The 27,362-nt window shown below is 35.3% G+C and overlaps 1 protein-coding gene across 19 annotated transcripts in view; it reads right to left on the minus strand.

The window, feature by feature from the left end:
- PTPRD (protein tyrosine phosphatase receptor type D) overlaps nucleotides 1-27,362 on the minus strand; it is a 928,191-nt gene that overhangs the window by 468,380 nt on the left and 432,449 nt on the right. The window lies entirely within an intron of this gene.

Here is a 27,362-nt window from a genome sequence, read left to right on the forward strand (position 1 = left end):
AAAGAGCTTTGTTTCCAAAAGGCCATAGAGCCCTAAAAGATCACTATTGGATTTGTGGACACCATGGTTATGACTACTTGCCAATTTGTCATGAACGCGTCATGCTGGAGTGGTCTGTCCTCTATTCTCCTGCTTCCAGACAGTAGCAGTAATCATTTAAGGATTAAACTATATGATGATTTGAGTCAAAATAAAGAATCCATTAATACTGCTCTGACAAGTGGGAATGCTCAAACCTGGGGAGAAGATGAGTGGACCCCTCAACATATTACACAACATTACACACCTGCTACCTGGATCCCCAGTGACTGGATCAGTGGAGCAAAGGAACCTATATATAAGTCAAATTGAATTATCTGATTGCAGGCTGTACTGGACTGGAAATAATTACTAACAATACAGCTCGAGTTTTAGACCTCTTAGCAGATCAGGCTGTCCAAATGCATAAAGCAATTTATCAACACTTCCTAGTTCTTGATTACTTGCTGGTAGAGGAAGGAGGAATTTGTGGTAAACTTAACAACTCCAATTGTTGTTTAAAGATTGATGGTAACTGTAAAATTGTCAAACAAATTACCACTGGTATATGGAAGTTAGCCAATGCTCCTGTCCAGGCTTGGAAAAGCTGGGACAATGGTCTGTTTTCCTGGATTCCCAGTGGCCCATGGGTCAAGAAGATCCTCTTTTATTTGTTATGTGCTTTTGCCATGTTAATGTTTTTTTTTCTATGTGTCATTCCATGCTTTATACAATTGATTCAACATGTTATAAACAATATACAATTTGTGCCTGCTTTTTCATCCTATAATGTTAAACAAAGTTGTGCTGTGCATCATTCTACACCATAAGTGGTGCAGATTGTATAAAAGGTTCTTTTCTGATCTTTCCTATCTTTTCCTGTCTTTTTCAAAGCCACCCTAACTCTCGAAGCAATCTTTGATCCCCAGGTTGGTGTGAGGGGCTGAACTGTGACATTTTTTGTTTCAAAGATTGCTAGTCATTGTCAATCACAACACAGAACTGTCAAACCACAATAAAGCACTGCGCAAAAGTATCGTTGAACCATGCAACAGCTGCGTAAAGAGTGAACTGGAGATGCATGTAGCATGTGAGCATATACAGGTCTGTGGAGATGTGCAGTATGTGCCGTTGTCATGACTACCCCAACCAGGAAGAAAGGTTACAAAAGAACCTGTTGGATAAGCCCTGGGGGGATCACCCACCTCAGATGCATTGTGAGACTCAGACCCTCGGGACTGTGCAGTGACTATTCTCGTGATTCTATCTCGAATGCTTGCTTGATCTCTGTCTTTGTTCTACTCTTTCCTATCAATATCACCTTTATCTTTGTGCCTTTGATAATAAAGTAAACTTTAGATGTATGGCATCCGACCTTGGTTGTGTATTAATCTTGTTCTGGGGATATTATCGAGAACTTCCTGACATTGGATCAGGACATCTATCTAAGAATTTCAGTGCAGACTTCTCGCCAGTTCAGTGGGCTGCCCTGGAGATTGAAATGCTGCCTGAATCCTTCAGAGGACCGTGACCCATGGCCAGATCTCAGAAAATCTCTGTGCTTTGTTTTCTCAAAAAGGCCTTAGGAGGCAGAACTAAACTTATTTGATCTCTTTCATTTGCTGGGAAGTTATGAGAACAACTATTAAAACCTCTCACAGAGGAGTAGACATATGACATTCTTCTGTGGATTTCTTGTTTAGGAATCACGAATTATTTTTCAGTGCTCATTTTCTCTCTTTCACTGGCAAGCAGGATCTATTTGCTTTTCTCAGTGTCATCACTGTCTGTTGTGAGTCTCTGACATTGAGATAGCTACCTAGAGGAATAAAATATTACTTTTCCTGTATGAATTTGTACTTAAAATCACCCACTGTATGTGTAAGATCAAGGGAATATGCAAGGGAATATGCACTCTGTCTCACCTTCCAATAAATTCTATTCTGAAAGTCTATACTTTGTCCAGTATGGAATCACACCACTTGTAAACTTATTTGTTGTTCAAGATATACATAGAGAAGCTAAAGATTTCTTTCCTCTTGTATTTGTGCCTTCAGTCAAATGACACCTTGCATTAAAACCATAATTTTCTCTTGTCTTGAAAGAACTACTCGGGACTGGTTTTGTCTTGGATGAGGGACTGACAATATACTCTCACTTTTCCTGTATTTTTGTGTAAGTTACTTTTAAGGGTATCAGTAACATCTAAAAGGCCAACAGTTATTATTCTACATGTTGCAAGAGTCACTTTGCCAAAGTTTAAGCCAAGTCAGAGCATATTCAAGCATTATTACTCTAAAGGAGAATATTCTACCTATGGTACACTTGATGCCTGCAGCTGTACTATGTGCAAAGCAATGGAGTCCAGGATTTCTAGGGTTTCTAGCCTTCTCACAAGTTCTAAAAGACAGCTATGATTTAATGATCAAAAACATGAGACTAATGGGATTTGCAATCCTGACATGGGTTGAATTTCGACAATGATTATATAAAGTATTTTTCCTCAGGTACTCCTCACAATGATGTGTTTTATGAATATCTATTGTCAAATAGGAATGAAAACCAGCTGAATTATTACTGTTCTGAAACCTGTGCTCCAGGAGTATTAACCTATTTATGCTATTAATTTTGTGCATGATAAAAAAGTCATGTATTGGAGTTTTATTACTGAAAAACCAATGGAGCTGCCTATATCAAAAAAAAAAATATGTGGAAAAAAGGATGGAGAAAAGCATTTTCTTCTAGTCTTTCATAACTTCCTTCTGGCTGGTTTCACATGACCATATTCCTCTTAAGAAGAACACTATATGACAGCAACTTCTGCTAGTAAAGTGAGAACACTCTCCTTTAATGATCCTTTAGATTATGACAGATAAAATTGTTATTCTTAATTTCTAATAGTAAAGTAAAACCACAATTATGTCAGATTTCATTCTTAGCATATTGAATTCCTTTTTCTGGTCACTCTTTCTTTTATAGCTATAGTTTTCTGTGGTTCTAAGAACGTCATAAAATAATATCATCAGGCTAAATCAGAATTTCCTTTGACACAAAACAAGATATTTTGCATAACGATCAGGGAAAGAGGACTAAACACATAGTAGGAAACACATATACACAGAAAACATTTAGTGCAGTACCAGTTTAAATTTTCAGGTCAGCTCAGAGAAGTAAAATTCATGCTACCCAGATCTAATATGTCTGTTTAAATTGTCCTGATCACTGAGTTACACTTTTTCATCATACCTCATTCTTAAAATTAACAAATTAATTATATGTAAGTGGGCCATATATCCAAGATGTCTTAAGAACTAATTCACAGCTCCTTGCAGACAACTAACCAGTTCTCCTGGTAAAAATTGTCGTGAAAATGGCAGCACTGACAATCTTGGTTAAGATCTCTATCCCACACTGGAACAAGAAAGTCTTAGAATGACTATCTATCTTCTGGTACAAAGATGTTACCACAATATTTAAGTACGTAGGCCAATTTATTAATCAAAAAGTAGTTACATCAGACAGAACTTGAATAAGGCAAGTGTCAGCATGAATTAAACCAACCTGAGACCCTTTGTGGATTTCGTGTGGAGCAGAGGCCCACTGTATCTCCTTGGACTGTACAGAAGCCAGATTCATTTGCCTCATCCTCTGTTCCCCTCAATGGAATTTTCTGCTCACTTTTATGGCCAGAACTGATTTCCTTCCCAAAAGAAGAATGTTTAAAGCACTCAGGTTGTAAATTAAAGTCCATCCCTAAGTATTATGCATGTCTGCATGGCACAGATTGCTGACAGCAGACTAACAATGGTGATAATCACAGACAAGTAAATAATGTCTGTCCTAGTATAGAGGGAAATATGATTTAATTCTTATAGTCATCTTATGTTTAGTGCATTTTTTCACAAGTTATACTATTTTGAAATTATTTAGTGTCTTTCCACAGTACATGTTTGTTTTTATTCCACCAAAAAGCATATTTAAGCAGTTTTTATCATTTTGGAGTTTGGGACTATTTTTAAGAATCCCACAAGTGAGTAGATCCTGTAGACTATACTTTAATTTACAAGGGATTTAACACTGTCACCATTTTATCCTGTGTTAAATAGAAAGAAAGTTAATGTCAGCAATTTTGTCTAAACATACTTCTAACCTAGGGAACTAAAGCATCTGGTTAAAAAAAAAGAGGAGATGTCAACATAGCAAAATTAACTTTCTACTTTTTCCTGGTCGTCCAGCAAATGGAGAAGCTGGTATGCATTTAAGATAAATCCAAATGCAGTCATCTAATTTTATTTTAGTCACATTTTCTTTTGGAATAATTGGCTGATTAGACAGTGTACTAAGTGTCCATTTTTCAGCTGTCTCCAGTCTCTATCTTCTATCAAAAAACACCTTTATTGTTGAGGGTTGTTTGTGAGGCTTTTCAAATACAGAGGTAAAAAACTCATAGTTGGATAAAACAGCTCATTCAGGAGCACAGTCCTAAAGAAAATTCTGTGCCGAAGTACCGAAAGTGTACAGAGTTTACCTATGTATTTTTTCTGAGGTAACAGGGTAGTGGATATACACACTGAAATAAATAATCTGTGTGCTGTACAACTGTCTGCCAGATTTGGGAAGATTGTGTCAATGATGCCCTGTTGGTCTTTTGTATTTCCTGTTTCCCCAGTCATGAGGTTTATTGGCAAAAGAGATAAAGAGCTCCATATATACAATCAATGTACTAACACAAGGGATGAGGCTTAGTAACATTCACTGCATATTCTATCCTGTATGAGAACAAAACCATAGGAGAACACTCTTCTTAATTCCAAACTTTCATATCTGTCTTCCTACCCACACTTAACATAAGTAACAGTGTGCTTATGTTTAAACCACACTAAACGGAGACTTGCGGTTAATGGCTCTGTATGGGAATACAGCTATTTTGCTATATTTTTATGAACAGAAGTACATCACATATTAAATATGCATATTAAATATGCAACAACATCAATGTTCTGAATATGAATATGCACCTGACAGCTTTAGGTACTGCCATACTTGGACCATTGTTCTGATACTGACAAGCCAGCTGAACATAGGGGTAATATTTTATTAGTTCTGCCTAGAGGTCTATGCCATGCTCTTAAACTATGTACACTGATGAGTTTTAACATATAATGAACATTTTTTTACTTATCTTTTCCATGCTTTGGTCTGTTTTATTATAATATTTATTTAATGTCAGAAATAAATTTACAAAAGGAGGAGCGAAAAATTCATATGCCTTTTTCTCCTTGCTTTTAAACAATGTATATGGCTGAAGTGATCAAAGAAAAGATCTAAGAATATTATCTCCCCTTTAGTGGAATGAAATACAAAATAAGGATGATCCTCGTAGCATCCTTGTAAGAGATAACAGTTTTGTAGCTTAAATCCTGCATCTTGTTTTGCTTTTAATTCCCTTATGCCCTGTCATACCCACCTGTCTTGTTCTCTGTTTCTTGCTGCCACCAACTTCAGGTGAAATTCAGATTTCTCCTGACTACCTTCCTGCAAAGGCAATGCTGGTATTAGTCACGTGTTTACATACCTGGCATCAATCTTTCTTGGCATGAATTTTGGTTAATGTTGTACCTGCTACAGAAGTTTCTCTCCTTCGGCTAACTTCATATTTCTACAGAGTTCTTTAGCTTAGCTGCAGGCATTGTTGAGACTATTAGTTTCCCTACCATAGTAGTATTAGGTGGCTGTTCTTGGAAATTTGTCACATTTTTTCCTTACATTTATTTGCTTTAAGCAGTCTGGCTGGTATTTCACATTACATGTATTCCTGCTCTTGCCTAACCAGATATTCTTCAGCAAATCTTCACTATTTAAGATACAGCAAGTGAAAATGTGAACTAAAAGTTCATTTTTGCAAGTATTTATTATCATGAGGAGCCATGCTGAAATCAACGAAGCTTACTTACATTGAGAAATATTATCACCAATTGCAAAGGTCTACAGAGTAGTACTCTAAGGTGTACAGAAAACAATCTTTATTAAATCTTTATTAAATGTTTATTAAATGTTTAAATTCCAGAGACCTAGAATGTTATGAATATTTACTATAGGAAAAATTTGGCAAAGTGTTTGAATGTATTACTTCTCACTGAATTTCAGTGAAATTAAAGGCATTAGACAGATACTAGCAAGTTTGTTACACTGTAGATAAAAATGACAGAATGCTAGTGTCTGTACAGGTTTAAAAGGTATGCCACCTCTAATTCATGTCATACATAATGATTTCAGACAATGAACTGCGAAGAAAAGTCTAGGTGCTCATTTAGAGTTGTTAGAAGATTTTTAGTCAAAATCAAATTATATTGCACATTATATTCTATATCTCTTCAACATTACACACTGCATTTGCATGGGATGGTTTTGGTAGTGAGGAGCCCACACGAGTTGCTTCTGTGTGAAGCTGACAGAAGCTTCCCCCATGTCTATGAAAGCCAATGCCAGCAAGTTCCAAGACAGGCCCACCTCTGGCCAAGGCTGAGCCAAGCAGAGATGGTAGTACCACCTTTGGGCTAACATATATAAGAATTAAGGGGAGGAGACACCCTATGCCCTAACACACTAATGTTTATCTTTTGCTGAAGAGTGTTTGCGTAGCATCAAGGACTTCTCTGTTTCTCTCTCTGCTCCCACAGTGAATAGACTGAGAGAGCACAGTACTTTGGGAACTGACCAACAGAGTAGACAACCCAAACTAAACAAAGAGGTATTCCAAGTCATATAACATAATCATCGATAAAAGGGAAATGAGATGGCTTCAAGCGGGTCATCTATCTTTGCTCAGGAACTGGCTGGGCGTTGGTCTGTCCGTGGTGATGAGTGAATTACTTTGCATTGCTTGTCTTGTTTTGTTTTGTTCTCTCTTCTTCCACTTATCCTTCACTTATAAGGGAATTATTGTTATTAATTATTATTTATCTCAACCCTCAAGTGTTCTTGCTTTTATTCTTCTTCAGCAAAAGAAAAAAATTGATTATTGTTGTTTATTCTTTCAGCAAAAGAAAAAAATTTATTATTATTAGTCACTTTCATAACAAAATTGGTACTGGAATACCATTTGCTGTCATAGGCTTTTCACTGGCTTGAAAAGGGGAAGGCAAAAAAGTTCTGATTAATGATTTTCTACAGAACTCAATGTGGCCATTTAATTCCTACTTATTGGACAAAATAAATGCAGACAAGAATGAAAATCTTTGGTGCTGTATGACTACCTAATATATAAAATACAGACAATTTCTGTTGGCTAGAAACATAATACTGAATCCCATAACTATTACTGTTATTATTTCACCAAAATACATGCACACATGTAATTCCTACAGACATTAGAGCATGTTGTATCTGAAATATATGTAAACTAAGAATTACCCTTCTTCAGTTCCCATTTAAATGTTTCTCATGGAACTTAAAGAAGTGAGATGAAAAAGTGAGCAGTTTTGCATTTAATGCACACTGAAATAGTCTTCTGCTACCTTTTGGTTCTGTCTTAGCCAGGTATTTACATTTCAGGAGGTCTTTTAATAGTACCTGTGCATAGAGGATTTAAGTGGGTATTTCCCCATTATCATTATTTGGAAAAAAACCTATAAATTGCCTGCACTTTTGGTAAGAGGCTTCCAAGTTTTTTATTATCCCCCATTCCTTTTTTATTGACAGGAATCCTGAACTGTGTAAAGATGTTGTCTTTCTTTGTTAACATACAAACACCCTGCCGACAGAAGAGCTGTAGAGGAGTATTGACAACATTTTCTTAGACAAAGACACAAAACTAATGAAATCCTTTACAAATCTAACACAACATTTTTAGTATTTCAAGTCTTCTAAATGGCACTCTAGTTTAAAGGGATTTACCATTCTGGCTAAAGCTAAGGCTTAATTAGCAAATCCAGCAAGGCTAGTCTTCTAGCGCGAATAGCTTTCCGGTCAATGAGAAAGGTATATGAAGAATAAAACTTTATCATATCTGTGGTGCATAGTTTTGCTTGAAGGTCCTGCATATCTTAGTTTAATTGTTAAAGAGATAGATATATAAAACATTGTTCGGATATATAAATGAAAGAAAAATGGCTTTTGTTCAGAATAAGTGTTATATATCCGTGTGTGTGTATGTGTGTGTGTCCATACTTTAATAAATGCAAGTGACAGTCTTCAGATTTAACACATTAGTATTAAATTATTAGTGTTTCCTGTGTTAGACTAAGAATTCCTTGATGAGCTGCCCTTAGAAGTCTGGAGGAAGTATTATTAAAAATATCCTTCTTTGTATATATTAGTCTGTCACAACTCATTTGTATTATTACATGGAGGAAATTTTTAAATTCAAACACCCCAATTTAGCACCGAACGCCTCGGGCATGTTAGCAGCATTGAAATCTGTATCTAGTCATCAGCCATCTAGCCGTATACAAGAACTTGCTGTCATAACCCAATCTCATCTAGAATCTTTATTTGCTCATGTTTAATATTGATTTTTAAAAAAATTCTTTCTATGGCCAGCCAAATGAAAAGTCATCCATATACATTTCTTTTCTAATATCACCAGTAATTTGCATGGGTTATAGCTAGCATATGCCTGCTTACCATGGCTTTCTTAAATATATATATCATGCTGATATTAATTTTTTTCCTACTTTCAAGCTATGCTATTTATTGGTAGATTTTGATGGACTTCAGCCTTATATAGAAAGCAAAAGAAGATGGAAATCTTACTTGCGCAACATATCAATACTGTACTGCAAGTACTGGTCTATGTTTGTTGTGCAGCATTACTTATAATTCAGCTTTTTTTTTTTTTCACCGTGATGAGGAAACTGCAGTAAAATTTCAAATCTCAAAACTAAGTAATACTATGAGTTGTTGCCACATATAGTTTCCATTGTTGTGGAGTATTCAGTGACACAAGCAAAGAAAAAAAGAGAATTAAAAAAAGAGAGAGAAAACCTTTTTTGGTAACTAATCTTCCTAGTCGCTATTCACTGCCTCGGACCTAAGAGAGTTTGATCATACATAAACAATATTTTCTATACAAGTAGCAATATTTGCTTTTTGCCCCCATACATTAAAAGATGTGTTTATTTCCTAAAAATATTTTAAATAATTTTTTTTTCTTCACTGATAATGTAATCACCTATTTTCAAATGGAAGAATAATACTGTTATCTCTTTCTTAGTTTTTTTAAATAAATTATTTGGGCTACCGGGCCAGATCCTTCATGCAATTAACTCGGCAACAGAAGCTTGAATGCTAGTACAGAGAGGCTCAATGGGATCCTAGCTTGAAGTAAACAATATTTGAAACCACTAATTTGTAGATGTAACAAAAATTGCACAAGTGAGAATCCTAGAAGTGCTTTAAATTCATGCTTTCATTCTGTCTAGATTCACTTTTCCAGGATAGCCATGAGGAACAAATTATTTGATTCTATATTTGTTCCTGAACAGCTTGAAGACACAATCAACTACATCCAACATGGATCATTATCTGGAAAATTATCTTGATGCTACTTAAAAATATTGCTGTATCAAATACTTGAGCTTCTATGAATTGCCATGCCCCGTCTCTTAGCCCACTACTGTGCATGATGGTACATCTTTTCTGCATCAAAACTAGTTCACAAAAATTATTAAGATTTCATTTTCAGCTGTGAAAATTTCAGTTGTCATAGTTTGATGTGGTGAATAAGAAAATATATACATACAGGAAATGAGAAAGCTTTGGTCTACAAATGCACCATTTTGAATTGTGAAAGTACTAGATACACAAACTTAGCCTGGCATAAGTTAGATTAAAGCTTTAATGTTTCTTGGCTTCTTAAAAAGTTTAGGGGGTTGCAATAATCCCTCTGAACTGATACTGTAGTATTTGCCCATATATTTATTTATTATATGCCCATATATTATATTTATTTATTGTGTGTATCTTTCATTACTTAAAAAGAAGAAAAATCTAGGAGAACCTGTTGGTGATCATTTAAGGTCATTACAATTTCTGTGCTATAGCAGAAGATTCATCCTGGTGTCCCTCATTTAACTAACTATTATGAAGAACCGACACATTTTTTTCTTTTTTAGAGGTTTTTTCGATGTGTTCATGCTATGGGACAACGGACTTGTCCAGTCTTGTTAAGGCTGATCTTTCAAGAGAGGGCAGATACTAAAACCACGCTGAGTTTGCAAAAGGGAGTTGTTCAACTTGAACAACTTCATCCTGCAAGACAGATGGATTGGGTGATACCTTAATGCTTAAATAGCTAAATGACATCTGGAGTGAGGCAAAGGACTCGCAGCTTGATGTTGATTCAGTTAAGAACAGAAAGATCTCCAAAAGCACATACTGAGCTGATGGCCCTAACTGCCAAGTCCTGCTTCTGATGACACAACATGCCTTGCCACAGCCAGTCAAAACATACTAATTGTTTTAGTTCCACCTTGCCAAGAGACATCACAACACTATAAATTAGGCACCTGAAAACCCTTTTTGTGGGGTGGAGAATTCAAATGACAATCTTACCTAATGGATTGGTGGCTAACTCATATATATCTCTTCACCTAGTACCTTCCTAAAGAGGGAGTTAGGGGAGATCACATAATCTTTTAGACATACCTCTTGAGCAAGTCTGGGATTAAGGTCAGATTCATCCACATTTAGACTCCCCTCTAAGCAGGACAGAAAGGGGTTCCATCCTGAACCTTGTGAACAGGTGGACCTCCCTCAGCCACATATCAGAACTTCTATCTATTAACGTAACACGTGGAAGGAACAGTTTTCTATAACTTCTGTACTGAGGAATAAGTATAACAAAGAATTAGGGGATCTTTATCTACAGAGGATTTTATAAGTTCTGATTAATTGACCCTACTAATGAAGTACAAGAGCATTTCCAAAGAATTCTAGATATAGGCTTTTCCAGGTTGTATCATCACTGCTTGTGCATTATAAATAATTCATTCAATAAGCAATGCTCATGTCACCCAATGAGCCTCCTCTAGTAAGAGGCAGTGCACTGCCCATGCCACTACACATACATATGTAACAGTCTATGAGAAACAATATTATCCTGTGCAGAACCGATAGCTCCAGACAGAAGTAGTTCTTTATTTAAGTAATATTGCATATGTCATTATCCATTCATAAGGTTTAAATGAACTATTATCTGACAATCAGCAACATTTTGGTAACCCCAAAGCTGATGTTAGTTACAATGCCTTTCTCTGTAATGAGTGTGAAATTTTGTACATTCATTGCAATTTTCTGTTAAAAAAAGTATCCTGTAAATCATATTTTATTCAATGTATTAATATATACACACTCCAATGGTATGAGTCAGGTATGATTAGACAAAAATTTGCTTAGATGGAATAAGTAGACTAATTAATCTAAAGCAGGCTGAGCAGAAGCTCTTTTTCTTTGAGTACTATTGGTTAATTTGCAGAAGGAATACTATTGAGATAGGTAGCTGCAGTATGCGATCAATTTTTCCTTTGGAGATGCTGAATGTTTCAAATAAATTGGATAAAATACAAGTATTTTAAGAACACCCTTGGTGAATAACTGTTGCATTTTACTAAATTCCGTTCAATTTTTAGGAAACATTAATGTGTAAGTATGTAAAGTAAAATATAAGACTATGTGGACATTCACATTGCACCTTTGTTATGGGGCCATGATGCCAAAAAGCTGCCGCTACAAAGTAACGTTGTGAAAAGCACTATGTGCAGTTTTAATTATAGCTAGGAAATTTTGCTGCTCATAGCTCACTCTACAGGTCCTTTCTACCTCTGTTTGATTTTAAATGTTGCATAAGAACGTTCCAGGAATGTTTTTGAAAGGAACAAAACACAGAGAGCATGAGGTACCAACTGCACTTGGATCCAAGTCTCCTTTCAATCACTTTTTAAAGTGGGCACCACAAAACTCTAGGAGAACTACTAAAAGCTTTTTAACAGATTTCCCATCAACTAATACTGGTCTAAAAAATTTAAAAAACCCTGTAGATAGTTCTAATTTCTCTTTCTCTATGCAAAATGTACTACTTTTACCTCATGCAGGTTTGTATGAATTTTTAATTTTTTTTTTATCTGATGTCACCTTCAGAGGATGACATTTTCATTAATCACCATGTACTTGTGTCAGTTTCAGCCTTTCCATGGAAAGAAAAACTTTCAGGAATGTAGGCCTCTGATGACTTTGTGGAGCAAGAGGTAGGTTAAGAGTATTTTGTCATAAACTCTCCAGGACTAACTTCCTTTAATGAAGGTTCATGGTGACAAAAATATTATGGGTTACACTTCTAACATGTGACTTTAGAATAACACGTGGCAGAAGACTAAGGAAGGAAAAATGCTGCAGTTCCTCAATTCCTGCTTGTGATGAACGGAATTGGTGAGAACAAAGCTCTTGTTATGCTTCTAATGTAGTTACTGCTGCTACTCAAGTTCCTGGCTACCTAGCTATTAATTCATTTTCTAGATTTAGATGTAACCTTGCAATCACCCTTCTTAATTAGTCATATTTTAACAAAAGTGCCCTATCTCTAGAAGTTTATGTCACTAACTTTGCCTCATTACAGAAGTTTCTGCATGACCCATGACTTGACTGGACTGTCGCTTGGAACCTGCTGGCTTAGCAGGGTAGAATAGAGAAAGTCAAAGAAATCTGAAAAAAAAAAAATCCTCATATATATATTTGGTATAATCTTTCTGCTTCTTACCATCTCTTCTTCACACAATTTTTCATTATGCAGAGTGTAGACCCAGCATAGAACCTTGTGAACTCCAGGAACAAATTAAAATTTTTAGCACAGGCTTTCACTTACTATCCTAAGATTTTTTGTTCCTCTATTCTATTAAATACTGAAGGGAAACACATTCACAATACTGTGAGAAGAAGTCCTGTACTTACACCTTTTGATGAGGAATTCAAAAATAGAAAAGAAGCAGTTAATTGCAGAACAGTTGCATAATTAGGAAAATGACTGTGTATGGATGTTAACACACCCTCACAGAATAAAGACTACCTGCTATATGTTTTGTGTGATGTGATAACTCCTACTAGTTAGTATTTGTTTGGCTTTCTCAGGATCCTGTTGTAAAAGCTCAGTCTAACAATGAGGCGAATACTTCAAATATTCAGATGGGAGACGACTGGCACAAAAAATAGTTTCTATAGGACAATGGGCAGAAAAGGAAGTAGATATAGCTGTTCTATATAGAATATCATCAGGCTAGAGAAAGTGCAAAGCACTCCCATAGAGCACAATTCATTCTAGTATTTAAAATTTTCAGAATATTTAATTTAATTCCAAAGTATATACTAAAGAATAATTAGGGTTTACCATTCTTCAATCTGTTCTCTTGTGAGTTTTCAGTCATGATGAAAACCATGGAGCTAAAGGATCTTTTAACTGAGCCTTTCCCCATTGACTTCACAGGATGATCTCTTTCAAAATAATAAGTGACTGATGACAGTAAATAGATTCAAGGCAGTAGTCAGAATACTAATGAATATTCTGATTATGTGGAATATGGGCTATAACGTTCTGCATCCTGGTCTTTCATTCGTGAATAACATTCTCAGCCATTTGACATTTTTCCTGTTGGCATGCTTAATAACTCTCAAAAACCAGTCTACATTAGGTTTGTTTTACATGTGTGATAAACGAGTAATTTTACCTGCTATTTCTTAATGATTTGTGCATCTACTTTTATACATAAATGAAAGAGTTCAAGGGAACACAAAACGCTTTGGAGTATTTGTCTGTCAGCGTATCAGTAAGACACAAAAAAGACCTGAAACTCAGAAAACTAGCATGAATTTTTAGAAAACCAATATATTTAATCTACAGTGAATCTGGCGGGCTTCTAAAGTCTAGCACCTTTTACAAAATGCTCAGAATATTTAACAAAAAAATTCCCATTTTTATGACTGGCAATTGTGTGCATAAAACTTTGAAAACAAAGTATTTAATCTTTAAGGTATTATATATCTTTGCAGAACTTGTGGCAGGAATAAAGGATGATCTTTCTACTGGAAATATATAGAAAATAACAGTGAAAATAGGAAAATAATTTTATAAAGAAAATTGGCCTTTCCAGACTTATCCAATTTTGGTATTTTTTAAAACCCCATCTTAGTTTAAGGATACACTTTTCCCTTATGTACTGTTTAATAACTGTTTGAGCTGTTATTGCAGACTTGCTGTACGTTTTAAGCCTTAAAAAATGATTGATTTTTCATCATACAAAGTTAATCTTCATGATGCACTAAATCCTGCCTGTATTAATAAAAAACACACAATATCAAAAAGGAAACAGAACCTTGATTCTCTAGTTTAATTACTGAAATGTTTGATTTTGAATGCCTCAGTGCTTTTTCTTTGTATTTAACAAAATGTAAGATTACTGCTTTGTGTACTGCAGAATTTAAATTCTACTTCCCCTCACGCCACACCCCGCCCCAAGGGAGAAAGATGATACTTGAAAATCACAGTTGCTGCCACCATCCCTCGTTTTTTTCACCTTAGCATACCATCGGAAAAAATTATTCAAAGAGCAAACCATTTGTAGTTTTCTAACCAAAGGATCAATTTTACGGATGCCTAATAAGTTTTTTGTCCTTATCTGTGTGTAAGCTACAACAATAAACTTGTTCACTTAAAAATCTGTGAATATTTATGGTTATTTTCAGAAATAAAGTCAGAGCAGTATCAAACTAAATATAATTGCATTTAGTACAGGAAATTATTTTTCCCAACTATTTTTCTAGCTATGGTATTTTAAACGTAATTCAAGATGAAAACTTTTCAAAAAGTTATTAGTTAGTTTATTGGACCATAAAAATAATGTGGTGTGCTTTCTCTTTTGGTCTCCCAAGCTGCATTTGACAGATAAACAAGAGACGTCTTTTGTTTCGTGTAGCCCATTCTGGAAGTATCTGTCAAGCTGTTGATCAGAGACATTTTCATATAATAAGGCTTTCTGCACACCAGGAAATAGAAATGTACATTGTTGTCAAATAAATCTGCAATATCAATTTTAGGACTATTAAAAAGGCAAAGAAAAATCATTTGCCAAATAAAAAAGTGTAAAACTGGCAGACTTGAATGAATATACTTTTTTTTGAGCTTTTGAGAGGGTAATATAAGCAAAGTTTTTAACTTATTACAAAGAAAGAGCACATTACATTCTCATTATCTTGATTGTCTTTGTGCAGAAGATACCCACAAACACAGATCCTACTAAAGGCAGAAAATCATGATTAGCTATGCATTTTCTGGATCTAGTGGCTAAAATGAGAACTCAGAATTATTGTAATGATGTATTAGAGACCATAATCTGACTGTCATATCAGAAAAAGCTATTGCTAGTGTAAAGAGCATTAGCTAAAAAAAATGCCAGACATTCTGCTTTCCAGTCCCTTCAGGAATAAGCTAGGGAAGAGCTTTCATAGGCATGGGACGAAAGAGCTTTTCAGTGTTTTAACCTATTTTAAACTCTCTAAAACAAAGCATTCATCTTATCTTGTTCACATTTCTTCCGTTACATGAGGGATTAAAGGGGATAAATTGCGACTGGTGACATTACAGTGTGTTTTACAAAGCCTGTAAAGGGAGACAAAGGATACAGCACTACTCAAAGCAGAAATAATGCAGTAGTGTTGGAGTTTACCCCCACAAAAATGCATTAATAAGCCCCTAGTATTTATCCTGAAACCTGAATTTGATGTGGGAGTGTGTTTTTGCCATGAATGCTAATTGCTATAGGTAACATTTTCAGGTCTGAAAAATTATTTTCTTTCTATTTTCTTTTCTTCTTTTTCTTAATATACGCAAGGGAAATAGATTTCTTCCTTCTCTGCTCCTCTGTGAAGCGACATAACATTTCCTTTCTTGCATGTAAATGAAACATTAGTATTAATCCCTTAGTGTTTTGATGCCTGGAGGCATATTTTGAGCTTTCACTACTTCATCTAGTGTGGCGTTGTAACCAATTGTGGCAAGAAGTCAATGCTCATGTTGCAGAAACAGACAATGACACCACTGAAAGCTTTGCCTTTCAGATTAATTTTCAATATTTGATTAAAATAACATTGTCATGAGAAAATATATGGAAAAGTAGCTTTTTTTTTTTTTGTAATAACTACATTTAGAAAATTACACATAAGATGCCAAAAAATTTTCCATCCATTTATTATGTGAGCAGGAGATCAATATATGATGTTATGCACTGTCCAGTTTGAGCAACAGCCCTACCTTAAGGCTGTGCAAGCAAAGGTAAGCCTGAATTCAGCCTCAAGGTACCTGACTCTAGTCTTCAGCCAGAAAGTGAAGGAGATTGGATCCCTGTCACTACTTGGGGCAGAAGGAAGAACCTTCCCTTTCCCCTAACATGCGCCTGCGTAAGATATAACTCTAGGTGTTTGTGAGTAAAGAGCACGTGAATAACAGACACTGTTCAGGAAAAGAGAACTGTGTAAATTTAATCCACCCACCCACATTGGAACCAGTGCTACCAGAAAAGCCTGTAAAGTATCAGTAATTGGAGATTCCTTCCTGAGAGGCACTAAATTATCTATTTTCCATCCAGACAATTTCTCTAGGGAAATTTTCTGCTTACATTTGTGACATCACTGACAGGCAGTCAAACATGCTGAACCCTACAAATTATGATCTGCTCCTGCTCTTTTATGTAGGGTATAATGTGATGGGACAATTTAAAACTATCAAAAAAGGTTATCTGCCCTTTGGAGCAATATTAATAGGACCAACAGTTCAAGAAGGTGTTCTGTATGCCCCCAATCTCCAGGAATGAGGCTTCCACAACTTCTCTGGGAAACCTGTTCAAGTGCCTCACCACCTGCACAGTAAAAAAAATTCTTCCCAAGATCTAATCCAAATCTGCCTTCTATCAGCTTAAAACTGTTACTCCTCATCATGTTGCTACACTTCTTGATAAAGGCCCCATGTAAGTACTGGAAGTCTACTATAAGGTCCCCTGGGAGCCTTCTCTTCTCAGGGCTAAACAAGCCCAACTTTTTTCACCTGCCCTCCTATGGGAGGTGCTCCAGTACTCTGATTATCTTTGTGGACCTTGTCTGGACTTGCTGTAATGGATCCATGTCTTTCCTGTGTTAAGGACTTCAGAACTGAACACAGGACACTAGGTGAGGGCTTACAAGAGGGGAGTAGAGGGGCAGAACAATCTCCCTCGACCTGCTGTTCAAAATTCATTTGATGCAGCTCAGGATATGCTTAGATTTCTAGGCATCAAGGGCACATTGCCATGTCGTGTTGAACCTCTCTTCCACAAACACATCCAAGTCCTTCTTTTCAGGGCTACTCTCAACCCGCTCCCTGTCCAGCATGTAGTTGTTCTTGGGATTGCCCTGAACCAGGTGCAGGACTTTGCACTTGGCCTTGTGGAACTTGGTGAGGTCTGCACGGGCCCATCTCTCAAGCCCATCAAGGTCTCTCTGAATGGCATCCCCTTCCCGCTTGTGTTGACTCTGCCACACAGCTTGGTGTCATTGGCAGACTTTCTGAGGGTGCCCTCAATCCTCATGTCTTCATCAGAGATATTAAACAACACTGGTCCCAATACTGACCGCTGTGGAATGCAACGTGTCACTGGTCTCTGTATAGGCCTTGAGTTATTGACCACAGGTCCTAGAACGCAGACAATTCCTTATCCACTGAGTGTTCCATCCATCAAACTCTTGTCTCTCTAACTTAGAGACAAGAATGTTGTGCAGGGCAGTGTTGAATGCTTTGCACAAGTCTGCATAGAGGATACAGTATTAGTATGTTTGAGGTAACAGAAAAAGAAAAAAAAGATTAAGATCTTAAAATAAGAGATACTGTCAGTTATGCCTAAGTAATTCAACTTAGTTTAATCTGTCAGAGCCTCTTAAAATTAATATGGCATAAGTAACAGACTCAAGCCATAAGTCTTGATATCTTTTGGAATTTTCCATGAAGTTTACGGACTCTAAAGAAAAATAGAACAACTGAGATTTAACTTCTTGCACAATAGTGTTCTGCAGGTTGTGCAAACTTTTCTGATGTAAGCAAATATACCAGTGGGCAAAGACTACATGCATTTTAAGTTTCTTAATAAATGGCTTGTGCTTAGCAAATACAGCAGACCGTATTTGTAGGAATATCGCCTTTGTAACTGTACTTCAGGAACACAAATTGGGCAAAATCTCAACATTTCATGTCAAACAATTTTCTTCCTCCTTCAATAAAAGTGTAAGGAAGCGTATTTCTGATAATGAGATCTACCATGCTTTCCACAATATTTTTTAGCAGTCTATTCTGGGTTTTCTCTCAGCATTCACAACTTTGCAGTATTTCTGCACACCATGGGCATGTCTTTAGACAATTTATTCTCTCAGGATGTAATTTACTTTTGTTGCTTTTTGTCCACTTTGTTAAAGTGTCCCTTTTGTCTGTTTTCTGTCCTGACTCACATCCACAGCTCATTCCAAACTAGTATTATCTGTGAATATTAGTAGTGTTTGGTTACTTCTGCACAAACTAATTTTTGATTTCATAAATGGCTAAACTTGAAACCAAACCTCCCCTTTATATTTCTTCCAATAATTGGTAAATAGTAACACTATATTACTTAGTCTTTAGCAGGCAGGTCGAATGAATGGAGTACTTTATGAATTCAATTAAGCTTAAACAAGGAGTCCTGGCAAAACCCCTCATTTCCTAGAGAACAACAAGTCTATCTCCAAGACAGGAGAGAAAACTGACAAACTGGGATTGCTTTGATGTCAGATGATTTGGCATTGTAAAAGATGGATGCAATTCTTATTTTCTTTTAGTAAAATGGCTAATACCTGAGGGTAACTAACTCAGAAAACCAAAAGGAAACTATAGAAGAGATCTCTACATGGACAAAATGACTGCAGAAAGGAGTTCTAGAGACAACTGATACACTAATCATTGTAAGAAAATCACAGATATGAGGTATGTCTAATAGATTGAAGTAAAATGAATATACATGGTCTATCACAGAATCATAGAATCGCCAGGTTGGAAAGGACCCACTGGATCATCGAGTTCAACCATTCCTAACACTCCCTTAAACCATGCCCCTAAGCACTTCATCCACCCGTTCCTTAAATACTTCCAGAGAAGGCGACTCGACCACCTCCCTGGGCAGCCTGTTCCAGTGCCCGATGACTCTTTCTGTGAAGAATTTTTTTCTGATATCCAGCCTGAACCTCCCCTGACGGAGCTTCAGGACATTCCCTCTTGTCCTGTCTTCTGTCACCTGGGAGAAGAGTCCAGCTCCCTCCTCTCCACAACCTCCTTTCAGGTAGTTGTAGAGAGCAACAGGGTCTCCCCTCAGCCTCCTCTTCTCCAGGCTAAACAACCCCAGCTCTCTCAGCCACTCCTCGTAAGACTTGTTCTCCAGCCCCCTCACCAGCTTCGTTGCTCTTCTTCTTATGCTGAAAGCAAAGTTTATTGAAATGAGCCTGATATCACATTTTTTTCACTATTAAACAAATTACCGGAATAATAAAAATACTTTCCTAACCACAGTTTTATTATTCTATTTCTTTCTCAAAAATGTCATGGATCTTAAATGCAAGATCAGTTGCCTCTGTCTTGCCTCCTCCTTTCCAATCACACTACTAGAAGATACTGAAAAGCAGCTGTTGATCTGATGGCTACCCTTCTCTTGTACACAGTACAAATGATTTCTGTAGGAAAGAATGTGATGTATCTGGTAGCAAGCAAACATATTACTCTTCCTCTAGCCTAATGAAATGCTTCTGATGGAAGTTGAATTCGATACACATTACTCTTTTCCTAAGCCACAAATGTCAGATGTTCCACTTATACAGACCAATAAGGTGTCTGTGATGACAAAGTAACTTGGAAGATCTCTTCTCTCTGTAAAGAGGCAAGAGTGGCTCTCCCAGGCACATAACAAAAAAATGGTGATATTTTTTCCTTTTCTGTGCTCATTCTTACCTCTGATGTGCCCTGTCAAAAAAACTGGCAGATACTATTTCCCTGCTTTTGCTAACAGAAAGCAGCAGAAGTGAAAATGCAGTTAAGGTCCAACTCGTCACCGAGTTTCAGTGCTCCAGCTTTTCTCCACCAGCAATTTATGTTGACATTTGTACTAGGTCACACATGCAGTGGGTTTGGTTCTTAATTTAATCTTTAGTGAACATTTCTCTGAATCACAAAACCAGAATATATTTCTGCACCATTTATAATCTCTGCTCGTGAGAGTCTTAAGACTGGAAAAGCAAGGGTTTGCTCATTATAAAATGAATTGCACTCTTAGACCTGTGCAAGAAAGATTGTCTAGCACACATTGTATACTTTCTACTATTTCAGTTTGCTGTTATTTTGGTGTTGAATGTAGATTGTAACATTGCTATGCCTTCATGCTTCCTCCACCCAGGAAAAGGTTATATGCCTACATACGTTTATTTGTGTTGTCTAAGTTCTAATATTAGGTCTCTGCTAATGGCTTTCAGCATGATTGTTTCTCTATCTGAAGAGATTCTTTGGAGTCTGGAAGAAGCAGTACTTGCTTCTGATCTAGCCATAAAGTTTTCAGAAAGTAATTTTCACAATTGGTTCTTAAGTAACATTGTCATCAGTGAAGTGACAAGCATAACAGTCGGCTTTGACCTTTGAATTAGACTTTTAGTTCAAGAAAAGACAAACATGGATATTAGATTGTGGGCAGATGATAAAATAAGAATAGATCTCAAATATATTTTTTTAAAAAAGTGTGTATCATTAGTGAATGTCATGTATCATAATTTGAGTGGTAGTTCTGGCATTGTTATTTATTATATTGTATTGCATTTTTATTTTCCAAGCGTACTACAAATAATAAGATTGAACTTTTTTAAGTGCATATGCACTACTGTCTGTATCTTTTGCGCTGAATAGTGGCAAGTCATGCTCAGAATCCAGTGGAAAACTGTTACATGACGTTATCGAGTCTAAAAATTTTTCAAGGTGATAAAAATGTTTCTCAGCCTCTATTGCATATGTTTTCCAGATGAAAAAAATACAAATTGCAGCATTTTTTACATAACATTTAATGATCATAAGTGCTTGTTAACAGGCTCTCAGTGTCTATATAATTTAGAAAACTATTTTCCAGTTCTTGGCCATACCTCTTCTATGTCTGAAAACCACCAGCACTGCTCTGTAAGCAATAGTAATGTGTTTCACTTCTTCCAAGAAGACTCTGATATCACTTCATTCAATATAAATTTCTGACAAATTAATTTAGAAACTAACTCTTCTCTTCATTACAGATGCATAATGTGTCAACACGAGAAACTGTTAAACAAAGTGATATGATGGAAAAGGGAATGTTTCACTAAGACAGATTTTTATTTCTGTTGCTTCTATTATGTGACAAAAAACAAGTTGATACGCAATCCAGAGTGATTTACAAGGCATCTCATAATATTTTATAATTGTAGAAATGGTGCTGGGGTGTCTCAGGATGATTTACTGCAATTTGCCACATTTTGAAACTATTCCAAAATAGGCTGGTGACATACACTGAAGAGATTTCAGTGAAATCTGAAAAGGTTCATTTGTTATGTCAACTGGAAGGCATTAAGTGATATGTGAAAATAATTTTAAGATTTATTGGTGTGATTCAAAATATCCCATAATAGTAAGTTGAAACACTGCATGCAGCAAGATAAGAAAATCAGTTCATCACAACTGAAAATATTTATACCATTCTGTGGTTGCAATAGTACTGCTAGTGAAATTTGTCACTTTAAAAATACACTTGCAGTACAGCAGAGGACTTCTGTCAACATCAAAATTGGTGAGTCATAAACTCAAAGGGACTTATATTATGCATATGTATGTTAATGACGCAGAACATGCACAGCTCAAAGAAAATTTTATTTCAGAAATTGTAACTAACGGTGTCTTTTAAAGTCACTTGTTAAGAAACAGTGCAACTACTTTTAAAGTCAAATATCCTGCCTTTAAGCAGCAGCGATCCATTAGCAATTTGCACAACAATTTCTCATTGCATCAAAAAATTAATAGCTCTCATTAACATGTTATCTTTAAAACAATACGCTCAACACAAATACTAGGGCTTGGTTTTTGCATGGGATATACAGTTTGTAGTCTACTCACAGACATGCTTCCAGCTGATGTGAATACTTTCCATCCCTTAACCATTTCTATGAGACCACGTAGGTAATAGATTGTCCTTATATTGAAATTGCAGGAAGAACATATGTGAAAGTGCATGTGCTCACACATACCTTGTGTCCATACCAGTATTTGTATTTCACATCTAACAGTATGGGAAAGCCTTGTGCATCTAGGTTGTTTGAAAATATAGTGTTCCCTCATGAAAGAGACTGTACTGACCAACGTGTTTCTAAAAGCATAAAAATCACAACACATAAAATCACATACTTGTATAAGATGGATAAATTCTTCAGAGTCAGTGCAATGTAATGAAAATGAATTAGCACTTGAAGTATTAGAGTTGACAATAAATTATATTAATTTCATTATAAAATTAATATAATGCTATTAATTTAATATTTTTAATACAATTAATATAATACTAATTAATATTTTTAAACAAAATGTTGGACAAAATATTTTCAAACGCTAAAAATACTTCTATTTCCCCCTCAGTAAATGCCAAAAATATTAGTGGACGTAGATTATTTGTAGCAATTTTTCAGTGGGTAAAAATTCTCCATTTCAATAGCTATGGTGTATGCAAATGCAAAGAAGTACTGAGCTGTCTTCTCAGTAGTGACAAGAAAAGACAACGAGGCAGTTTTCATGGGAGAAAAATGTGATGTAGGCACATACATACTATTTTCCCATCTCCTCTAAGTAACAGCATCCCACTGAGCAGGTTAGAAGGCTCTTCTGTGAAATGTTCTCACATTTGTTAATTTCTGTATTGCCTAGAAACTGGTGACAGATACACATAAATATAATGGCGTATTTTATTGTTTGCACTAAAATGTGATATTAGAAACTGCTTTTCAGTGAAAGAGCATGTTTCAGGAGCAACAGGATGTTACAAATAAAATAGGATTCTTATTAAAACAATGCCACATTTTTAAAGGTATGAAATAAAGCGGTTCCTTTCTAACAGTATTCAGTTTTCAGTATTATGAGAATGGTTTGGAGAGATGCGAGATTCAGTCTTCACAGGGATAAATGCTCTGCAGTGAATTTGAGCAAAGAACGCTGTTGTCAAGATTTACACTTTTGTCAAATCTTATGTGAATCAAGAAGTATTTGAATTAGTCTAATTAGGGTCAGAACTTAGTCAACTAAGTTTTCATGATAGTAGGAAACTGCTTTTTATGACAAAATTCCTCCTTTATATTAAAGATAAAATAATTTTTTGAAATATAATATCCCCTTTTTTTAATGTCAAGGAGTACATTTATAAAACTTTTGCCTTTGAACTTTCCATAGAAATCAGAGAATGCCTTTTCTACTATATATGATTTAACATATTTTAATATTCTCACAATACAACAGGTCTTGATTTTGATTTCTTCAGTGTACAGATCCACACTGTAAATAGATACAATGCTGTAAAAATAAACTAAATTTCTAGGGTGTCTTCTGGATCATGCAAAATTAAAATATCTCTCTTCAAAACTCGCTTCCTTGTTACTGCAAGTAAAAGATATTTAATTTCTTATGTGTTTGAGGTCCAAGAAGGACTTCTGCAATGACAAACTCTTCCCTCTTGAGGAGGAAGAACTTTGCATGTCATTTTCAGTCCCACTTTTCTCAGCTCTTACTAGTCCAAGCTTAGTCTTCCCACATTGCCAACAGTGCCTTCAAGAATTTCTTCAAATTTGACCATGCTTTTATGTGAACATCATCATATTGAGTACTTACATTGATAAAAAATAGAGAGAATATTGCTGTGACCCATGATGTGTGAAAAACTGTAGATCTTCAAATTAATTTAAACTTCATGCTTCAACAACATTTATTGTTTGGGATTTTGAGACTTAAAGGCAGTATTTCCTTGGCTGCTATTTAGATAAAAACAGAGATGCAAAGCAGATTGCATAAAATAGAAAACTTGAACCATGAATGAATAATAAGAAATACAAAAGGTTTCAGACACGGTAACTTATCTTTTAAGGGATTGCGTGTGAGACATATTACACTTTTCTGGATGTGAAAAAGCCAGCTGTAGACTGTGGCAAGTTTACTCCCTGTAAAATGCTTCCTATGTGTGTACCTTTATGCTTTGTTAGGCCATGACACCATTAAATTACAACTACTTAAAAATTTTTATACTTGGATATCATGGAATGGATACTGAATGATTTATCCTCTAATATGCCTTATGCTTTAGAAAGTTTATGGAAGAAGGGGTTTTTTTATAAAAATTCAACATTTTTGCACAGATTCATCCTGCAGATTCTGCAGTTTTTTGTTGTTTTCACATGTAAAGTCCAAACACTGAATGATTTTCAGAGCTGTGTCAGGTTAACATATCCTACTATGCCATTATTCATGTTATTATGAGCATTTCAAAGACATATTAGTAACTAGTGCAGTAATACTTTCTAACTTGTTTTGGTCAAAACAAAGAGTTTGCATACTGGAGAAGTTCACTTAGCAGGAGTATTCTAAAAAGAATCAAGTAAAATAGGCTATGGAGTTAATATGTTTGAATTTTTTGAGCCGACAATATTTTTCAGGGATATAGAAATATATTTTTGTTATTTCCATTACAATTTCTGAAAATTAGCAATTTAAAAATGTTATTAATTTCATAAAATAACACGTTCAGAGTGAATAATCTGTCTGTATTCCTCTCACTACTGATCATCACCAATGCTGGTAGATTTTTTGTTAACCTGAACTCTTTCAGGTAGGTAAAACCCTAATATACTTGCAATTTGCTAAGTATCATTAAAAGATCATAAAAATATTTTCACAAAAGTAAGGAAATTGAAGATGGTTTCCTTGAGTTCTACATATGATTTTAATTGATATGATATTTTCTGCTTTATTTGCAAAAACGCCTGAGAGTAGTATTAAAATAATTCCTCTATTTCACCTGGACATGATCTTTTATATGTAATCACATCTTCAGGATGAAAAGAAAGTACTACATAAGTGTATAAGCCTGACTAGCATGTGTGACCGTCTTCTATGATGGTGGTATAATCATGTTTTTAACTTAAAAGGAAGAGAGAAAGAACGAGGAAGAAGTCACAGGAGGGAGACTCATTTTCATAAACACATCATGAATCATGTACAGTATGTGCACTCTAGTATTATATGCCCATTAAAATATCATAGAATTTTATTACTATATTTATATAAAAGGGAATATTCTAAAAAGAACACTGAATTACAGATAGTGTGGTTTAAGTTTCTTTATATTAAAACAATGAAGGCATTCTTAGCAATTACAACAAACTCAGCATGCCTCAGCTATTGTATAATCATTCACTGAAGTATAAGTATGCATATATTTTATATCTGTTTAAGCACATAAAACTACAGAGGAAAAAAGATTTTTAGCTGTAATTAAGACTTGAGACTTTTACTAGACTTAGTTGTCATCAGAAGTTAGCTGATTAGCAATGAAGAACCTTCAGTGGTTTTTCAGCTTTTCAGCTTGAGAATAGTGCTTGAATACACGACTCTGGAAAGGAACTGATTAGCATGTTAGCGGGATTTGTTTTGTTTTATTTTTATTTCGTTAAATACTACCCACATAGCTGGTTGGTTCCAGGGGATGCAAGGTTTTCATATGAGCTATGATTTGTGTGCATGCACTATCTTAAAGTTCTTCAACACTCAAGTGAAGGGTGAAAGTAATGCAGCACGAAGACTGCAAGGATTAAGAACTCAGCAAGGCTGAATCCTCTTTTAAGCAGAGTTTAGAAATTCCACAGACATGGAGCTTCAAGTTAGGCAGCCACAGGCATTCAACTAACAGAATTTAACCTTGAGAACTTGCAATTATCAAGGATTAGTATTTTACCCTTTTCTATAATTCTGAAGAATTTGTAGCAATATACTTGAAGTGAAAGTACTGTTGGCATAGACGAGCACACTATAATAGGGGCATAATTGTATGCGTAAACATGAATAAGCTTTAGAATATTTACTGAAATAAATTTAATTTTAAAATATCATCCATTTTTTAAAGATTTCCTGTGCTTCTAAGACAGGGGGAAAAAAATACTATGAAAGAAAACAGCATTTCAGTATATTTTCCTCTGATTTTGACCCAAAAAAAAAAAAATTCCAAGTCCCTGCAGATACTCTTTAGCAAAACAGTACCACATTCCAGTACAATTCTATTAAGTGTTGTCACTTAGTGTAACATTGAATGTAATACAATTGGTGCAGTAATTTCTATCTATTAATCAAATGTAAACTGAGAAATGTTTCTGATTTGTACAGGAAGTCCATCCGTCTGACAAGATATTTTTGTGTATAAAAAAGAGGCAAAATCCATCTGCAGTTTCTTTTTGATTGAGGAAACACAGGTACAAAAGCACAGGTTGTGTTTTCTCCCCTTCTCTTGTTATTGTAGCTAAATATTCCTCTCCCTTCTTCTGATCTCCTGGTAATTATCTGCCCTATATCCTCATTCCAGATAATCACCTTTGTATTTTATCCAGGATGCTGAATCAGAAAATGGTCCTGAAAAATGCCATAGCTCTGAAACTTAAATGTGTTTCCAAAGTGCTTGAGAAAAATGTGATGTTGTCACTGCAAAGCCAAGCATCTTCTGTCCTGTCTCTAGGAAATTAATTATTGACTACCAAAACATAGAATATTAAAAATAAATTTATTTCCCCAAAATGTATGCATTTAAAATCTCCTTGTTATCTTTCTCGATCACGCTACTTTTTGGTAACACATCCTAGCTATCTAGCAATACCTCTGTTTTTCTCGCCAAGAATTTATTTAATTTTTCTACATGGAAACCTCAATTTTTTTCTCAGCAGAAAAGGATCATGGTTAATTCTGCATTCAATAACTATTTTAAAATTTTGAACCCTATGTCAGAATTAGTTTTATGAATGCCATTGATAAAAAAGCCAAAATATAATTAATTATATACTAGGAAGCCAAATTCCTGAAATATATGATCTATTTGTACTCGTGTGTATTTTCAAAATACTAATGAACCTTAAAACAAGAAATAGAAATCCTTTGCTAGTATCAAATATTTTCTTAGAAATAAGTAAACATTTAACCTCATAGATGCAGCTTTAATCCACATTGTTGATTTTCAAGG

The sequence above is a fragment of the Cuculus canorus genome, chromosome Z (genome assembly GCF_017976375.1).
Source record: "Cuculus canorus isolate bCucCan1 chromosome Z, bCucCan1.pri, whole genome shotgun sequence".
Classification (NCBI taxonomy): domain Eukaryota; kingdom Metazoa; phylum Chordata; class Aves; order Cuculiformes; family Cuculidae; genus Cuculus; species Cuculus canorus.